At 39.7% G+C, this 18,522-nt stretch overlaps 1 long non-coding RNA gene across 1 annotated transcript; it reads left to right on the top strand.

The window, feature by feature from the left end:
• Nucleotides 1–236: 236 nt before the first annotated feature.
• On the top strand, nt 237–17,819 carry LOC144055649 (uncharacterized). The gene is made up of 3 exons (XR_013294916.1): nt 237–429; nt 16,052–16,176; nt 17,431–17,819. It is a non-coding gene; the product is annotated as an uncharacterized LOC144055649 (long non-coding RNA).
• Nucleotides 17,820–18,522: the final 703 nt, after the last annotated feature.

Below are 18,522 nucleotides of genomic sequence, written 5' to 3'. Positions count from 1 at the left end.
AAAAACATTTATTAATTTTTTTTAAATTTATTTGTTTTTTTAAAAAAAGGAGAGCAATGATGATGTCAAATCGAATGAACAATACTGAGCTCTCCTGAAAAAAAAAAATAAACAAAATAAATTGTAAAATAAAGTGTGGAATTGATATGGTTTGATCAAAAGTTGCTATAATTTTTGTTTATTTGTGTCATGGTTCGGATCTCAGCCCTGTTGTGTTGTTTTTTGTTGCAGTGCCACAGTGATTAGGGGGTGTTCCCCCATTGCCACACCTGGAACCCATCGGTAATCAATGGACTTTAAAAGGGACTTCAGGAGCAGCAAACAGATGCCAGATTATTCCTTGCTCACCGTTGTTACCAAGTATTCTCTGCACCCTTGTTGAAACGTATTTGTCCTCTAGCCTTGTAGTCCTGAGTTTTGTATCTACGTGTGAGTAAAGCCACTTCGCTTTTTGTTTGGTTTAGTACTGGTTATATTTTGTGTGCTTTTAGTCCTTGCCTTCTGCAAGTGTTTATTGTTCTTGTTTTTATTAGTGATGGAGAAACCGAAGCTTCCTTGCCTTCGGCAAGTGTTTATTGTTCTTGTTTTTATTAGTGATGGAGAAACCGAAGCTTTCTGAAGCAGTGAATCAATATGGAGCAATGTGTCGAAATGGTTTAGTGTTATCAAGCATTTGCCACGAATCAGTGTGGTTAGTCATGACAATGCTTCACCACTGCTTTCTGTACCGGTGACGCAATTGTGTTGAAATGGTTAAGTGCTTCGAGGCATTTGACACAATTCAATGTGGTGACATCGGCTGGACAAAAATATATTTCATTTACATTCAGCAAAAGGGCAAAATGTCATTAAGAAATAAGACACTCTTGTGTCAGTTTTAAATGAAAAAGTGAAATGCTTGTGCAACAGAAAATTGACGATGGTATTTGAATAAAATGCTTGTGACACTGGGACGGGGATTTGGGTGTTTCACGAAAAACATAATTTCTGCAGCATTTGGTTTCAGTCAATTACTATGACCTCTCCATAAATTTTACAAGGAGAGTTTTTGGTACTTTTTCCCAGTTTATGTATTTATTTATTTTAAAAAGTTACTAAACTCATGACCATCTGCTTGGTAGGCAGACACTCTATCATGTGAGCCATGTCAGTCTTGTTGTTTGCCATTATAGGCTAATGTATTTCTGGTGACTAAACGAGCAAATGGCTTGAAGGTACCAGGATTCCACCTAATAGCAGTGACGTGGTTCAGCTCCTAGCGTGGCTGTCACCCAACCTGAAGGTTGTGGGTTCGTGCCTCAACCCTATTGTTTTTTTTTTCATTGAAAAAAAACTTAAGATGTACTCTGAACACTTCTTTTAAAATTTACTTAATTTTGGAGTAAAGGTTAACCCTTCCCCCCCAAGTAAATATTACTCATTGTTTTTTAGTGCACCCTTCCTCATTCTCAGTGACTTAAATGCGCGCAAAAGCTCTCCTCTCAATCTTGCCCCCAAGAAGCATTGTGAGTTTGACTCAGAATCAAATTGACAGACTCAACCCCTCCCTACCTGGAGTGACACGACAAACGACAGTCACAACCGACACGCGTGACGTAATAACGCTTCGCTTCTGCGATGACATGATTTTCCACCGAACGAAGTACAGACGCTCCCCACCTTACGAACGAGTTACGTTCCGGACGATCGTTCGTAAGGTGAATTTGTTCGTAAGTTGCTTAAGTGCTATATTTTGTATTATAATTTATGTTTAAAGCCTATATAAGTATATTGAAGGTTTATATAAGTATGTTTAAGGCTTGTACAAGTAACCTGCATTGGTTTGTACTGAAAAAAACTTTTAATAAAATGGAGAGAATACGTACAGTACTGTACTGTACTACGTATGTTAGAGAGAGAGAGCGAGAGACACACACAGTATGTACATGTACGTAATAAGATAAATAAAATGAAGTTTAACTTACTTTTGGAAGATGTACTCGATGCTTAAGGAGATGATGGAGGAGGAGGAAGAGGAGGATTTTATATCATGAGAGGTTCTTCGACGTCGCTGGAATGGGCTTCAAAAGTTATTTCCTCCTTCATGGGGACCGGCGTTTCTTCCTCCTCCTCCTCGACACGTTGCTGAGCCTCCAATGAGCTCTCACAGCGCCAAGCGTCGGTATTAGCAGCGGAAAGAAGCACTACGCGCAATACAAAATCTAACTTACAGCATCTCTTTCCGAACATTTTTCGACATAATGTACGCGCAGACATGTTCGTATGTACCGTTGTTCGTAACTCGAATGTTCGTAAGTAGGGGAGCGTCTGTACTGCATCGGAACAACGTATCGAGACACTTATTGCCGCGAGCGCTCGACACCAGCCGAGGGTCTGCTTCGAGCGTGACGTCACTAGATGTTCCACCAGATCATCGACATCAGACATTGGGACGACCGATTGTAATACTTCTGCCGCGAGCGCTCGACACTTGTCTCGAGCGTCTGCTTCGAGCGTAACATCACTAGTTTTTATCCTTGCACTTTGCAAGCTTTTTCTGTTAAGCTAGTTATTCCTTGCCTTATGCAAATGTTTTTGTTGCTTGATAGTCCTTGCCTGCGTGCAAGCGTTTTTGTAGTGAGCCTATTTGTAAATAAATACAAATTGTAATTTCCTTTCCCGAACCTAAGTTTCTGGGATCAACTTTTTTCCTATCGACCTCGGTCGATACATGACAATTTGAAAACTTCAAATCAGTGCTTTTGATCACAAAAGTAATTTTATATTTAGGGATGAGCGAGTACACCACTATATCTATCTGTTCAATCATCTGTATTTGAAGGGGTGTGGCCTAAACCGGAAGTGGATGTGGTTTGATCGGAAGTGGGTGGGTCTTATATCAATTTGGTAGTAATTTTATTTAATTTCGCACTTGTAAATGGTAAAATAAAGTGTGAAATTGATATGGATTGATCAAAAATTGCTATAATTTGTTTATTATGAAAACTATTGCCCAAACAGCCCAAGTGAGATTCAAATCAGTGCTTTGGAACACAAAAAAAACTTTTTTTCCAACAATTTCTTTTTTATAAACTCAAAATGTATGTAGATGAATAAATAGTAAAATAAAACGTCTTAAAATTGAGATTCAGTGTTGATCACAGTAACAAAGGAAGTATTTACGGAACAATATTTTGGACAATATTTAAGACGGAAGCGCTGCAGCACATTGATTATCACGTGCAGACAAATCATAGTTTGGAAATATAACGAAACTCGCAATATTTTGGATAATATTTAAGACGGAAGCGCTGCCGCACATTCATATGACATTAGTCATTAATGTGAGGGTTCGACGTATTGTATTGTATGGTATCACTATTCACTGTTCCTTTTAATTAGTTAAATCTAACATTTTATTACTTTTGTGAATTAAGCCTGTGTCTTACAGAGCAGCGCAGACTTGCAGGGTGCGCGTATGTAGCAGGGTTGGTGCTGGGTCATGAAACTTTTTAGCCAATATGGCTAAACAGTATAAAAATCTCTTGAGTGTTGCTAGCCACGACATTACATGTTTTTGTGGCAGCAGTGCCGCCTATTTTGCCGCTATCTCTCTACGTGCACCAGACATGCATGCACACGGCAGAGACATTGTAGCCCAACTAACAAACATACAACACTTCTGGGAAGATTGATTTTTTTGGGGGGGGGATGGGTAGGCATAGCTTGATGGCTAACTGCATATTGTAGTGGTAGAAATGGGCAAAGTCCTTATAAATAAAAGTGGCAACTGCGCCAAATCGCCACAGATGAAAGAGGGTGAACAGCAATTCTGCACTAAACTGATCTCAGTTTGCATGTTTTCCCTTCCAAAATATTTTAGGTATGTAACCCCCCCAAAAAAAAACATCCAAATGTAATCATTACTTAAGTACACTTTTAAGTACAGTGTTATGTTTGAACTGAACATAATGTTGCAGTGGCCTAATTACAATAATAAATGTAAATGTATTTTAGGAATAAAACCTCTACCTCGTTTTTTAGAACACTTTAAGATGCTGATCTAAATGGTGGAACTTATAGAGTGCCATTTTTTTTGTCTGTATGCCCCTATATTTTGCACATGGAATTTTATTAATACACACAGTAACTTTTTGTCACTATTCCTGTATTATTACACTCAACTGAAATTGCAACTAAAGACAACGTTATGTTATGTAAATCTGTGCAGAGTTTATATGGGCAAATGTGCGCACTTGACGACACACGATACAATGTAACACTATATCTTCGGGAAGACGAGTGTGTATCGTGGATCACTTCAAATGAAGGTCGTGGGAAAAATAACCAGCCTTCAGGCAGGGAACAGCTCCAGCACAACTTTGTCTCGCACTCCAGTCACAACGACACAACAACTGTCACAACAATCGCTTTCCCCTCCTTTTAATGTATCCTTCCGCCAATGGCGTAATTACAATCGTTCCGTTCCCCCAAATCAGAAACAAAATAGATGCCCACAAATACAATGTGAAAATAAATCATTTTACAAAAATGAAACGGGTTACCAAACACAGTCCACGTACCTGTGATGTTTTTCTAACTTTGTGCACATTACCCAGTCCGCGATCTGGTCCGACATAATCTTCCCCCCCCCCCCCCCCCCCCAACATGTGAGCGAGCACAGGGGGTAATTCAAAGTTGTTTTACGCGACTTGGGGGCAATATAGTTCCGTTTTGGTGCAGAAACAGACACAATATTCGCGTTTCCATCCTTCCTCAGGTCGCTAATGCTCTGGAGCAGCATGGCTTGTTAATGTCGCTAATGCTCGCTAGCATCAGCAATGCATGCTGCTACCGGCAAATGTACAGTAAACAATGCTGTCAGTGGCCTTGGAGCGATGCTGTCGATTAGTGCAACCAATCGTGTGCGTCACTGGGATAACTATGCAATTTGCATACTGAAAAAATAGTGAGGATCACTGACCATTATTTTACAAGGCACTAGTTGGCACTTTTTAAACACGTACTCTCTTCTTGTCAGGATCAACAATTAACACTTAAGTGTCATATTTTTCATTATGACTATACAGTACCTCTCTCGTATAGCTTTTGTCACTTTTTAATCATAATCCTCTAATATCTTACTTTCACTGTAATTTCTCTGACCCTCCCTGTTGCTCTTTTACTCTCCTCCATTTTCGTGTTTTAATTATTGATAGAACACATTCTGTCTCCCTTTATCTGGGTAAGGAGGATTAACAGACACGACTCCGCTGTGTACACTTAGTACAAACCCCGACACACACACACTCACAAACACTTTTTCTTGCAGAGTTCAACCAAGGGTCAGCCGTGCCGCCATTAATGTTGCATTGAATGAAACATTTTTCCTTTTGCCCTACAGTATGTGTGTGTGTGCGTGCATGCATGTGTTTAATATACACTGTATACATATTTAGCTATGGATGAGGCATGGGTGCCGTAAAGTCGAAACGACGTAAGTTGCGCACGACGTAACTCGAGGACTCTCTCTCTCTCTCTCTCTCTCTCTCTCTCTATCTATCTATCTATCTATCTATCTTTATAAAGTACAGGTCAAAAGTTTGGACACATACACACATCGCATTCATTGTGTTTGCTTTATTCTCATGACTATTTACATTGTAGATTCTCACTGAGGTGCATCAAAACTAAGAATGAACACATGTGGAGTTATGCACTTAAAAAAAAGTGAAATAACTGAACACGTGTTTTATATTCTAGTTTCCATGAAATAGTCACTCTTGCTCTGATGATTTTTTTGCACACTCTTGGCATTCCCTAGATAAGCTTCAAGTAGTCACCTGAAATGGTTTTCCAACAGTATTAAAGGAGTTCCCATTGGTGAGAATGCCAAGAGAGTGGAAAGCCGTAATCAGGGCAAAGGGTGGATATTTTGACGTAACTAGAATCTAAAATGTTTTCAATTATTTCATCTTTTTTTGTTAATACATAATTCCACGTGTTTATTCTTAGTTTTGATGCATTCAGTGAGAATCTACAATGTAAATAAATAGTAGTGACGCACCGAATATTCGCCCACCAAAAAAATTCGGCCGAAATAAAATTAAAGCCAAAAGAATACAGCCCCAAAATAGGATGTTGTAAGCAAGCGTCTGTTTGAATTAAACAGCAAATGCGGGGCTGAGTGTCCGCCTCGCTCCTCACTGGCGTTTCACCGTTTGAGTTTTCACTGGACGGTCGCAGCAGCTTCATTGCGCATACCGGAAGAGAAGGGTGTCGCTTGGTGTACAACATTTCAGCGGGTCAAAAAAAGAGAGCGCTGCCGAGTGAGTACTGCACTACAGGTGAGCCACTCTTTCTCCTGCAGCGCCTTCCCTTTTTTCTTTGATTAGAGCCTCTCGAACGCTTCCACTTTTTCCGGTGGCCGTGCTAAATATTTTAGCTAATGCTAGCAATATTGCTATCAACAGTTTTAAACACTGACACACTTACCACTATCTCCGGGTGGCTACAGACCTGTACAGGACGCTGTGTGTGACTTTGCAGTCCGTTCCCGAAGCCGATTGGCTGGTGTGAATTATTATTATTATTATTTTTTCAAACGTTGGTGAATATGTGAATGTGCAGATTTTAAGTGTGCCGCACCTTGTCCCGCCACACGCATACATGCCCGCCCCTGCGAACTACATTGACTATAAAGGGCAATCACACCGCCAGAAAATGCTCATCCCTCGTTTGGTGTAATGTACAAGTCAACAAGTCTGCGGTGAGGGCATATTTAAATTTATATTGTAATTTGTTAAAATATCAGTGCTAAATAAATATTTTATAATAATATTATAATTTTCAATGCAATGATAGTAAAAATAGGCATACATTTTTTGGGCATTTTCGGTTTTTGGCCAAGTGTTTTTCATTTTCAGTTTTTGGTTTCGGCCCAAAATTTTCATTTCGGTGCATCCCTAATAAATAGTCATGAGAATAAAGCAAACTCATTGAAATGAGATGTGTGTGTGTCCAAAGTTTTGGCCTGTATTATACAGGTGCTCGCCAAAAAGTTGAATAATTTCTGTAATTCCATTCAAAAAGTCAGACTTTCATAGATTATGTATTGTAGTCCTCGTTTTCCTCTTGTAATACAGTTTTATCAAGAGGGAAATGAGGGCCACCAGACCCAAAAACAAAGAGCTGACAGCAAGCATCAAATATGCATGGTAATTTCTTCACATTATTCTATTATTATTATTATTTTTTTTTTTACATCCTGTTTTTGTAGGTTTTATGAGCTGGAAGTTGAAATAAACAAATAAATACGTGAAATCACTTCAGTTGTGGGCCCTAAATCTATAATCTATGAAAGTTTGACTTTTTGAATGGAATTACAGAAATTATTCAATTTTTTGAAGATATTCAAAAAGTATGTATGTAAATAGCAACGAGAATAAAGCAAACACATTTAATGAGACTTTTTGACTTTACGGCACCCGTGCCTCATCCGTAGCACTTTCTTTTTCGTTAATTTCCCACAGTATTCACACCATTTTAAAGTTGTGTTGTTGTTACCTGCAGCAACGGGCGTCCATCGAGCAGGTCGGATCGCCATCAGGCGCATAACATTTCCATGTTTAGGATTCCATTAGCTCCGCTTTGCCGTCCGTTAGCAATGAATGTCCGTGCGGAAACACAAAATATTGGTTCCGGTGTCTGGACAAAACAGCATACCCAGCAGAGTAGCATACCTTGCACTTCTGTGCATGCGCTGTAGGGAATACGTCATGCGCTGTAAGAACGGGTTAGGTGTGTAGTGAGTGGGTTTTAGGACCTGGGGAAAAAAATTACTACCCTGCCTGCTTGATTCTGCCCATCTAATGGCAATACTTCGGAGACCTATAAAACTAATGGCTGGATGTTGAATAACATGTTGCTTCAGTTCTCTACGTAACATGTCGTCAAGCACTTGTTCCGTAAATTGATCACGCAAAAGCAAATCAGAGTTGGGAATGCCTCCTGGTGTTTTTTGTATCACAGTGTCCATTAAGGACTTCAAGGCATGAGAATAATCACGTATAGATCCCCCCTCTCGCTGAGAGGCTACATAAGACAGCGCTATAGTTTTCTAATAGATTAGCAAAAAAAAAAAATCAGGTGTGTCGCGATTGGCACTCGGGTGAAAATTTACCTCGGCCCAAAAGCCCAGGTTTGTTCCGAATGACCAGAATGGCAGGGTCACATAGAAAATACAGGACTCTATTACAGAAAAAAATGACAAGCAAAGGCAACTGGCAAGAGTGTAAAGCAAATGTAGCAGTATCGATAAAAACTCAATAGACCAAGAACAGTCTTCACACAGCAAATAATTCTTAAAAAGATTCACACAGCAAACAATAATAATTCTTCACAACAGCCACTAAACTCTAACAAAGTCAGACTAGATACGGGCCACTACGAAATTGCGCTTTCCCCGATACAACCTTTACTAAAAATGAATAAAAGCTATAATTGGCTAAAAAGAGGAAATAAATAAAAGGCCCATAAAATTAATCTAGTCAGGGGAAAAAACTGACACTGACTCCGGATTGGGCACTCCTACAAAGACAAACATTATTTGTTGCATTGTGTAATTAAATACAATTATCTTATAAATAGTCATTTAAGTAAACAAGTCATACCTTTTGGACAATAATCCCTCACGAATAAGACTAAAATAGAACCCGAATTGTATGTGGGAGATATCAACAGGTGATAAACTTATGACAATGAATTAAATTGAATAATTACCGTCTTGACGGAATCCCTGCCACTTCAAGCAGCTCACTCAACAAGTGTAAAATGCTGCTAAACCAGTGCACAACCGTCTAGATTCACTTATGCAAAATGTTTGACGTCCTCATGTCTGTGACAGTGTGGCTACATGCGTACCTGCAGCAATCAATGTGGGATCTCATGAGCGCCATTCCTTCCTCACCTTTAATGCCTTTCCCCAGGTCCCAGAACCCCTAAAATTTTCCCCCAGGTCCTAAAACCCCCTTTAGTGTTAGGTTGAGTTTAGGGTGAGGCGACAGATAGAGTTTACATAGAGGCAGCTATACGTGGATGTTGCTCTGACGAAGTTTGCTGATCTGACAGAACACCGGCATCTTACGGGTGGTGCAAAGATGTTTTTTAAAATTACTGTACAAAGTATTTTGATGTAAACATCGACTTTAACGGTGAAATCTGACTTAAATTCTTAGTTTTGCACAAAACGGTACGTGCGGAATGGTGGCACAAAATTGTGTCCTAACACTATTTGTCCACTACTTAACTCCATGTACAGCACTTTGTATGCAGCAGCGATGGTTGTTTTAGGGCGCACTCACACTAGGGTCATTGTAATGTGCCCCAGCACGCTTGCTGCTGAAGTCCGGACTCTATAACTAGTGTGAGCCTGAGTACCTTCGTATCCCCAGTTTGGCACGATTGGGAGAGGTGGGCCAGAGAACGGTACGGTTGACCGCACATGCGCACAGCCGCGGCGTGTAGTCGCGGCGCGAAACGTAACCATGACGTCACGTACATACGTGCGACGTGTATAACGAACGACCATGCACGACTTACTGTGAAACGGCGTCTCACAGTCTATGAATGCAGAAATCTGGGAGGGTTGACTATTTAGCAGAGAATTGACACAAAAAAACATTAAGTTAGTGCAACCGCGTTGTCGAGTTTGCTCTACATAGCGCTGCTGAGCCGTCTAAACAACAGTCACCTTATGATAACGTCTTCTTCTTGTGTGAATCAACATGATGACGTACTGTATATTACAGAGGCAATTGGGCCCGGGCACGGTTTGGTTAGAGTAATGTGACTGCAGGCCGGAGGGGGGCAATCAGGCTTCAGTACGGTACGGAAGAATTGGCCCTAGTGTGAGTGCACCCTTAAAGTGTTTATAAATAAAGCTTGGTTGAGTTGAGTAGTTTTAGGTCTAGGAGACAAAGTGACAGTTGTGATCCTGCTGACTGCAGCAGCACTACAACACATGTCGCTGGGAACAACTAAAAATTAAAAGCATGACAAATGTTCTCCACAATTTAAACTGTTTACTTTGCTGTAAAATCGGGAGATTAACGGGGAAAATGACAGTTCGGGAAGATTACAAAGTACTGAAAAAAACCACTCAAGTGAATTAATGAAGTATTTGTATTTTGTTACTTCCCATCCAATCAGAGCTCATGGTGCGACAGTTCAATGACGTTCAGCCCAAAGTTCATGTTCATAGTAACGTGTTTAAGTGAATACTGCATGTTTGATTTTCCCCTCAAAATAGTCATTCAAACACAACTATATTAGGATGGCAAGGTATTACTAATGGATTTATCGTAATTTGATAGAAGAGAAAAAAATTATGTGGATGCGTAATCTCTGCAACTGTCCACTGATAACCTTATGTAGCCCTCAGCCTCTGTCAGGACTGAATATGTAACAAGACGTGAAACCACAATCGCTGGGGATGATGCTGCTTCCCTGTCCCTGTCATTCTATCTGTCACATTTTCACACACATGGTTTCTCTGTCGTTGCCTCTTATGCACACAGATGCTGTCACTCTGTCCCTAGGTCAGGGCAGGGACACTTTTTTTTTCTTTCTTTTTTTCCTGTACTCTCAGTGGGTCTGAGCTTGAGAGGTGTCTATTCTTTTGAAGCCACCAAATACTTTTTTCCTTAGTTGTTTATTTATTTACATTGTCATTGCTTCTTTGTTTGTCAAGCATAAGTCATTCTGTAAATCGAAGTGATCTTATTTAATTGTTTATTTAGCGTAGTAGTTCACTTTGGAAGGGAATTTTAAATTTAATAAATAAATTTTACATTTTGGAATAATAGTTCACAACAACTACAACTACAAACATCGTAGTGACGACTGTAATGCATCTTAATTTGCTAATTAAAGTATGTCAACCCACACATACAATTATGTTTCCATGCTTTTATTGAACATATTGGTCATGGTGCAAGTCAAAACAAAAATGTGAGCCTTTTGATTTCATAGATGGTTGAGCCTCCGCTGGTAGCAATAACATCAACCAAACATTTCCTGTAGTTAAAGATCAGACATGCAGAAAGGTCACGAGGAAAATGTTTTAGTTCAGCAATATTCTCGGGTTGTTTGGTGTGAATCGCTCTCTTGAGGTCTTGCCACAGCACCTCAAATGGTTTCAGGCCAAGACTCCGCAGTTAGGCAACTTCAGACGGCATCTTTTTTCTCTGATTGTTTTTATGTTAACTATTAACTTGAATTAAATTTATCCAAACTGAATATATTAAGTTTAATGAACTTGTAAATAATTAAACTTAAAATATTCACTTAAGATTAATTTAAATCAATCGTGTGTTACCAATTGAAACAATTTTATTAAGTTGGTCAACAATTTACTCACTGCGCTACTGAGCACTGAGCTACTTGACCAGTCAGTTACTTTTGTCTACATGTTTTGTTAGTGTTTATTACATGTTTTGTAGCTTTCTACAACCTCTCTGTGCCTTTTCCTAAATCTCAATTTCTAAATTTATTACTGGCCTGTTAGCTCAGTGAGATAAACTATTGTCTTCCGATCAGACGGGCTGGGTTCAATTCCAGCTTTTGGATTTTTGCGTTATTCAACATGGCTGATAGAGGTCGCTAAACTACAATACACTTGGTCATATTTTGGTGCATGGTAAAACGACCCAATTGGTCGTTATTGTTGGAGGATTTGTTGAACCTGGTACCGACCAGGTTCGATTAAAAGAGTCTTTTACTATGGTAACTGACCGAGAGCTTAATTACCTCTCTTTATGAAACAGGCTAGAGTTACCCCTCTTTTTCTGGTTTAAGTTAAACAGAAAATTCAGAGTTTCCTGCATTTCAGGGTTAATAGACTCAGAGTTTTCACTAAACCTGCTTTATGAAATGAGCTCCTGTTTAGTAGAAGCTTGTGTGGCTAAAGTCAAACTTTCAGAGTTTTTACTTTCTGGACCTGGATTCCCCAAACCTGTTGCTACACTAAAAAGGAGTGCAGAATACAACAGTGGTGGTAGGCAACCCTGGTCCTCGAGAGATGCAGTCCTGCGTGTTGTAGATTTTTCCCTCCTCCAACACAGGTGATTGAAATGATCAGCTTATTAGTAAGCTCTAGAGAAGCCTGTGTGGAGATATATATGCACTGACGTTTTTGAGTCAATCATCCGTCTTTAATTTCCCCTTGGTTGACAATAGCCCTGCCATTCAAATGATGTGTTCCATTCACCTTTTTTTCTGAGTCCGGATCACCTCTGAACTCAGAGATGTTGTTCATACACAAAACACAGGTAGAGCTCTCTACTTTTACTTTCACCACATACTTCACAGTTTCCAGTTGGAGGCACTTAAAAACAAGTGTGATGCACTTTGATTGCCCTCACTTGGCTGAAAGGAAATGTTGAGTTCAAAAGTTCAGGTTCGGTTGTAGAGAGAGAGAGAGAGACTGGGCAGAGGATGTCACCTCAAAGTGTAATTTATAAATAAACATTTTTGGTTTGGGAAACTTCCATCTTCTATTTAATGGAAGGGTCTTGGTGGTATGTTTTTCACAAATTTTCAGTCTTGTGTGAGAGAAAACAAATTTCGACCCACTTATGGGTTTTTATTTTATTCCGCCACTGGCCATTTAACCTGGCAATAGCCTGATTGATCATTGTGACTCACTCAAGGAAGTTCTCCACAAATAACAATCTGGGCTTGTGTCCAAATTCACAAGGCTGGGGGATGGGACTGCTCCACGGTGATTTGCTCGGGAAAGGCAGGACATTCTGTACAATATTTTGAGCTGATTGGACGATGCAGTCTTGTGCACGTCTACCTAACTTTTGTTTTGACAAATCACAGCCACGGATGAAATTGTCGTCTCTGTTCTCGTCTTAGGGGGAAATAAAGCACTAACATCTTTACCAACTAAATATGCACAGATCTGTTTTTCAAAAAGGAAACCGTGAGTATTTCTGCAAGAACAAAATTAATTGCAGCGTCCATTCGTCCATGTTACGGTGTCGTCACAACTGTATATCCCGCCCCCAAACTCAATGTTGCTATGTGATTTGTCCGATCGGTGAAAATCAATGGGCTCGGTACAAGATGCATTCTTGGAAGTTTGTGAACTCACAAATACCGCAAGAATACAGCTTGCAGAGCAAGGCTACTGCTGGTCATTAGCAATTAAGTCAGAAATAAAGATACTTCAATTGCAGTAGATACATTTCTAAAATATGAATCTATTAAATACACAAAGGTTTTCAAAACTAATTTTGATAGAGTTCAAAGTGTCCTTGACTTTGTTGATGTTGTGCTTGAACAAATTGCAAGCTGACCGTGGACAGAACATCGTCTTAGCTTGGTTTTATTCTGAATGATTAAACCCTAACAGTGATTCCTGTAACACCATTTCTAAAAAATAGAATTTTTTATTGATTATATAAACACAAAAAAACTAAATAATTACACAATTATCAAAACCCTACACTCAAGGAGAATAAAACGTTGAACCAGATTTTCACGACTTAACACAAAGTCAGCCTCAAACTTTTACAGAACAATACACACCATGATTTGCGAAACATTAAACACATTGTATTTGTGCATGCATATTGTAACGTCTCACAGGAATGCTGCCAGCAGACGGTGGTTGGTAATCTTACCTTTTTATTTGTCTTCACACAACCGGTTACTGTTGTCCGCAGTCCTATCGATTGCATTCATCAGTGTTTGGTAAATTTTCCATCTTGTATATTTGCATTCTGTGTACTTCTATTAATTTAAACACTAAGAGGTAGAATTGCTAGAAGTGTTTTAAGTTTTTGTTGCTGTTTTTATAACTGCTTGAGTACAAAATAGAAAACAAAGCACGGATTTTAAAAACACTACAAACACAACCATGCACACGAGATGCAGAACAGGCTCTAGCTCTGTTTGAACCTGTTACACACCGCTATGTTTGACTTCAAAAAAAAAAAAAAACTTTTAGCAGTTAGTTTAGCAGTACACAAAGTGCAAATATACAATATGATAAATTAATCAAACACAAGACCAATAGTGATGGGATTTTTGGCTCTTTTGGGTGATCCGGTTCATTTGGATCGGCTCAGTGAAAAGAGTCGGCTCTTTTTGGCTCTTAAATGGCTCTTTTAACTTTAGCTTTTATTTTACATATTTACGACAAATTTAGCATACATATTGATAAATGACTTGGTGAACTAAGTATTACAATCTACTGACTGCAAATAGCAACAATTATCAAGCAAAGAAAATTATTTTATTTTATTTTATTGAAAGTTAAAAAGGCTACAAACAATAAAATAAGCAACAAAATTAAAACTCCCCTCTTTTTTTCTCCTCCTCCTGTCTCTCTGACTGGCGGAGACGTGGAGCATGTGCTCCATGTGCAGTACACTCACTGCATGCCCCTCCCCTTTCTCTTCCCGTCTCTCCCTCTCTGAGCAGCGCAGCCAAACCTCGTTTCAGACATGTGATAAAGAGAGAGCGACATAGGAAGAGAGAGAGAGAGAGAGGGAAAATGACGAGCCTCATCGTTCACTCACTCTTTGTACTGGCTCGTTCTCGAACGACCCATCACTAAAGACCAATGCTATTGAAAATATTTCTCTTCATGTAACAGAAATCAGTCAGTATAGACATCACCGCAAAATAAAATCCATGGTGATCGGATCCTGGCATATGTTGGACGGTGACCCTCGACTGGATCTATTGTTGGCAGAAATAACAGTACAAGTAGAAAAGACTAAATTACTGGGTATCACTCTAGATTAAAATGGTCTAAACACACTGATACTCAGTGGCCTAGTGTTGCGTGTCCGCCCTGAGACTGGGAGGTCATGGGTTCAGTCACCGGCCGGGTCATACCAAAGACTATAAAAATGATACCCATTTGCCTCCCTGCTTGACACTCAGCATTAAGGGATGGAATTGGGGGGTGAAATCACCAAATGATTCCCAAGGGCGGCCCCTGCTGCTGCTCACCGCTCCCTCAGGGGATGGGTCAAATGCGGAGAAAGAAATTGCCCCACTTAGGTGGGTGAGACAATGAGTGTTACTTTAACTGATAATTTAGCAAATAAAATAAGGCATAGCCGCTTTGTGTTATGAAGATTCTCCAGGTACATGACTAAAAAATCCATCCATCCATTTTCTTAACCGCTTTTCCTCACAAGGGTCGCGGGGGGCGCTGGAGCCTATCCCAGTTGGCTTCGGGCAGTAGGCAGGGTACACCCTGAACTGGTTGCCAGCCAATCGCAGTGACTAAAAAAATACTAAAAGTAATCCAAGTGCTAGTCTTGTCACACATGGATTACTGTTCAGCTATTTGGTCATCTGCCGCAAAATATGATGTACAGAAATTGCAAATAGCACAAAATAGATGTTCAATGTACACAAATTTAGTCATTCATGATAATCTGTTTTGGCTTTCTGTTGAAAAAAAGATTGCATTTTCATCTCCTCAGTTTTTTCAGGAACGTGTAAAGGAAAAAATTCCAAAGTACATCATTGACCAAGTAGTGTACATAAGTAAGAAACATAATCATGCTACAAGACAAATTATCTTAAACTTATTAGCGATTCCAAAACCTAGAACAAATCTTCAATAATTTATAGAGCTATTACAGGATGGAATTTACTATCTGATACTATCAAGAATACACAAGCAAAGTACAGAAGAAGTTAAAAGAATATTTAATAAAGTTGCAATAAAGAATAATGTCCAACATGAGAATATTGGTGTGATTATAGGGTGGAAGGTGAGTTAAAATGTGTATGGGAAATACCTATGTACTAAACATGGGATATTGAATGCAGCAAATAGGTGCTTTATTTTGTATGCATTCGTATTGTATTTAACTTCAGAAGTATTATCATGTTTTATTCATTGTTTCTATGTGTATTTGTATATGTATATATACAAGTGATGCACCAAATATTCGGCCACCGAAAATTTTGGGCCAAAAATTGCTATTTTTGCCAATAAAATTAAAGCAAGCCTTTTCTTCTCGCTGGCTTTTCACAGTGTGAGTTTGCACCGGTCGTTCGCAGCAGCTCCCAGGGTCATTGCGCACACGGGAGGAGAGGGGGCGTCGCTTGGTGTACAAAGTGGGTCGAAAAAAGATAGAACTGCCGTGTACTGCAGTACAGGTGAGTCACACTTTCTCTTGCAGCAGCTTCCCTTTTTTTTTATAAGAGCCCCTCAAACGCTTCCACTTTTTCACCGGCATACTGGTGGCCGTGCTCAATACTTAAGCTAATGCTAGTACTATTGCTATCATTAGTTTTAAACATGGAAACACTTACTGACCTGCACAGGACGCTGTGTGTGACTTTGCAGTCCGTTCCCGAAGCCGATTAGCTGGTGCGAACAAATGTATTTATTTATTTTTAAACGCTGGTGAATATGTGAATGTGACGATTTTAAGTGTGCCGCACATTGTCACGCCGCACACATCCGTGCCCGCCTGTGCAAAATACATTGACTATAAAGTGCAATCGCACCGCTAGAAAATGCTCAACCCTCATTTAGTGTTTAATGTACCATCAGCCAACATGTCTGTGGTGTGGGCACATTTCAATTTATATTGTGCTTTGTTAAAATATCAGTGCTTGATAAATATTTTATAATAATATTATAATTGTAATTAATTATAATAAATGCAATGATAGTAAAAATTGGCATAATTTTTTTCCGGCGTTTCGGTTTTCAGCCAAGCATTTTTAATTTTCGGTTTTCGATTTCGGCCAAACATTTTCATTTCAGTGCATCGATATACTTATATACATAACTATGTATAGTACTATATACGTATAGTTATGTTTTTTGTTGTTGTTGTGTCTTTTTATGCACCCCAGGAAGATTTTGCAAGAGCTAATGGGGTTCCAAACAAACCAATAAACGACAAAACGTGTCCCAACACAGTAAGCCAAGAAAAGAGAGACATACAAATACTGTAACGCCAGTACAGGTAAAATTCACTTAAAAGGTAACTAAACTAACTAACTAAATAAAATAAATTGCCTAGCAAATTTCATCAACATTGTTGTTAATATCCTCATTGGTATGTATATATATTTTTTAAAACCTATTTTCTTGTTGGTAGGTCCTTCTGACAGATGCCACTGTAAATCTACTGTAAATGTGGCTAAACTTTTAGTGTAGCCTGCCTCAGCATTTATCCATAGTTGATGCCATTATCAACTCGTGTTGCATGAATTTCATTGGATACATTTGGTCCTTTTCTTTTTGGAGGATGTTCTCCCCCTATTTCAGGTTTTCCTCGACCTCTACCTCCAGCTCATCCTCCACGGATTCCTCCTTCTCACTTGCTTTTCTTCCTCTGACATATTCCATTTTGTTTGAAAGCAGGTTAAATTACCTGCTATTGTGTCTGTTTGCAGGTGTTCTCTCTCTCCCCCTGTTGCAAGGTGCTGGTGAGCGGTGGGCAGTCCCTGTCGCCAATTTGCAATCAGCTGCTATTTTGGGGTGGCTGCAGCAGTGTGCTTTTGCCAAAGAGTTGTCTTGCTTGCTCGCACGTGCACAGTTGTTCTTCACTCAATAAATTCAGTAGTGATGGTGAGATGAAGCCTCATGATGCATCAATACTTTCAGTCAACTTTGCCGGCACATTTTTTGACACTTCATTAGGATTCATGTACTCAATGGTGCAATCGAGCTCGCACCTACTTCAAAACACGTGATAGGACCATAGTTAAACAGTATGAGAAATATGAATGCACTTTCATTGCTTGTAGTGCTTGTAAATAAATAAAGATGATTAAAACCTCAACATTTTTCATTATTTTATATAAAGAAAATAGCTCTGCCTGATTATAACAATAATGCATTGGATTTATATACCGCTTTTCGAGACACTCAACAATGGAATGGATACATCATTCATGCACTCACACATTCACACTGTGGTGGCAGTAAGCTACTTAAGTAGCCACAGCTGCCCTGGGGCAGGCTGATGGAAGCGTGGCTGCCAGGGTGCACCTATGGCCCCTCCGACCACCACCAAACATTCACACCTTCCATACACCAGTGTGAGCAGCACTGGAGGCAATGTGTGTGAAGTGCCTTGCCCAAGGACACAACGACACATGACTTGGGGAGAGTGGGGATTGAACAGCCGACCTTCTGGTTACTGAACGACTGTCTACACCCTGAGCCACGGCCGCCACATCGGCCCCCATATCTCAAATGACACGCTGTTCACATGCCAAATCAGCAGACCACCTCGCTATGGTCCCGCTATACACCAGACGTCTCATGGATGCGCAGATCTGCACGTGCTTCTTTTTTAAATTAAAAAAAATAATAAAAATTTGCCCTAATTCACACAAAATTCGCACACATACGAACATGGTCTACCAGGAACGGAAGCGAACCCACGCCAACCTGCATCAAAGGCAAGTGACGTTACCACTCCGCCACCTGGAGCCCAATTTGCACGTGCTTCAGGAAGGTTTGAGCATCATCGATTACAT

Source organism: Vanacampus margaritifer, chromosome 7, assembly GCF_051991255.1.
Source record: "Vanacampus margaritifer isolate UIUO_Vmar chromosome 7, RoL_Vmar_1.0, whole genome shotgun sequence".
Taxonomy (NCBI): Eukaryota; Metazoa; Chordata; class Actinopteri; order Syngnathiformes; family Syngnathidae; genus Vanacampus; species Vanacampus margaritifer.
Note: the sequence above shows the minus strand (reverse complement) of the source record. Positions and strands in the feature narration are given on the sequence as shown.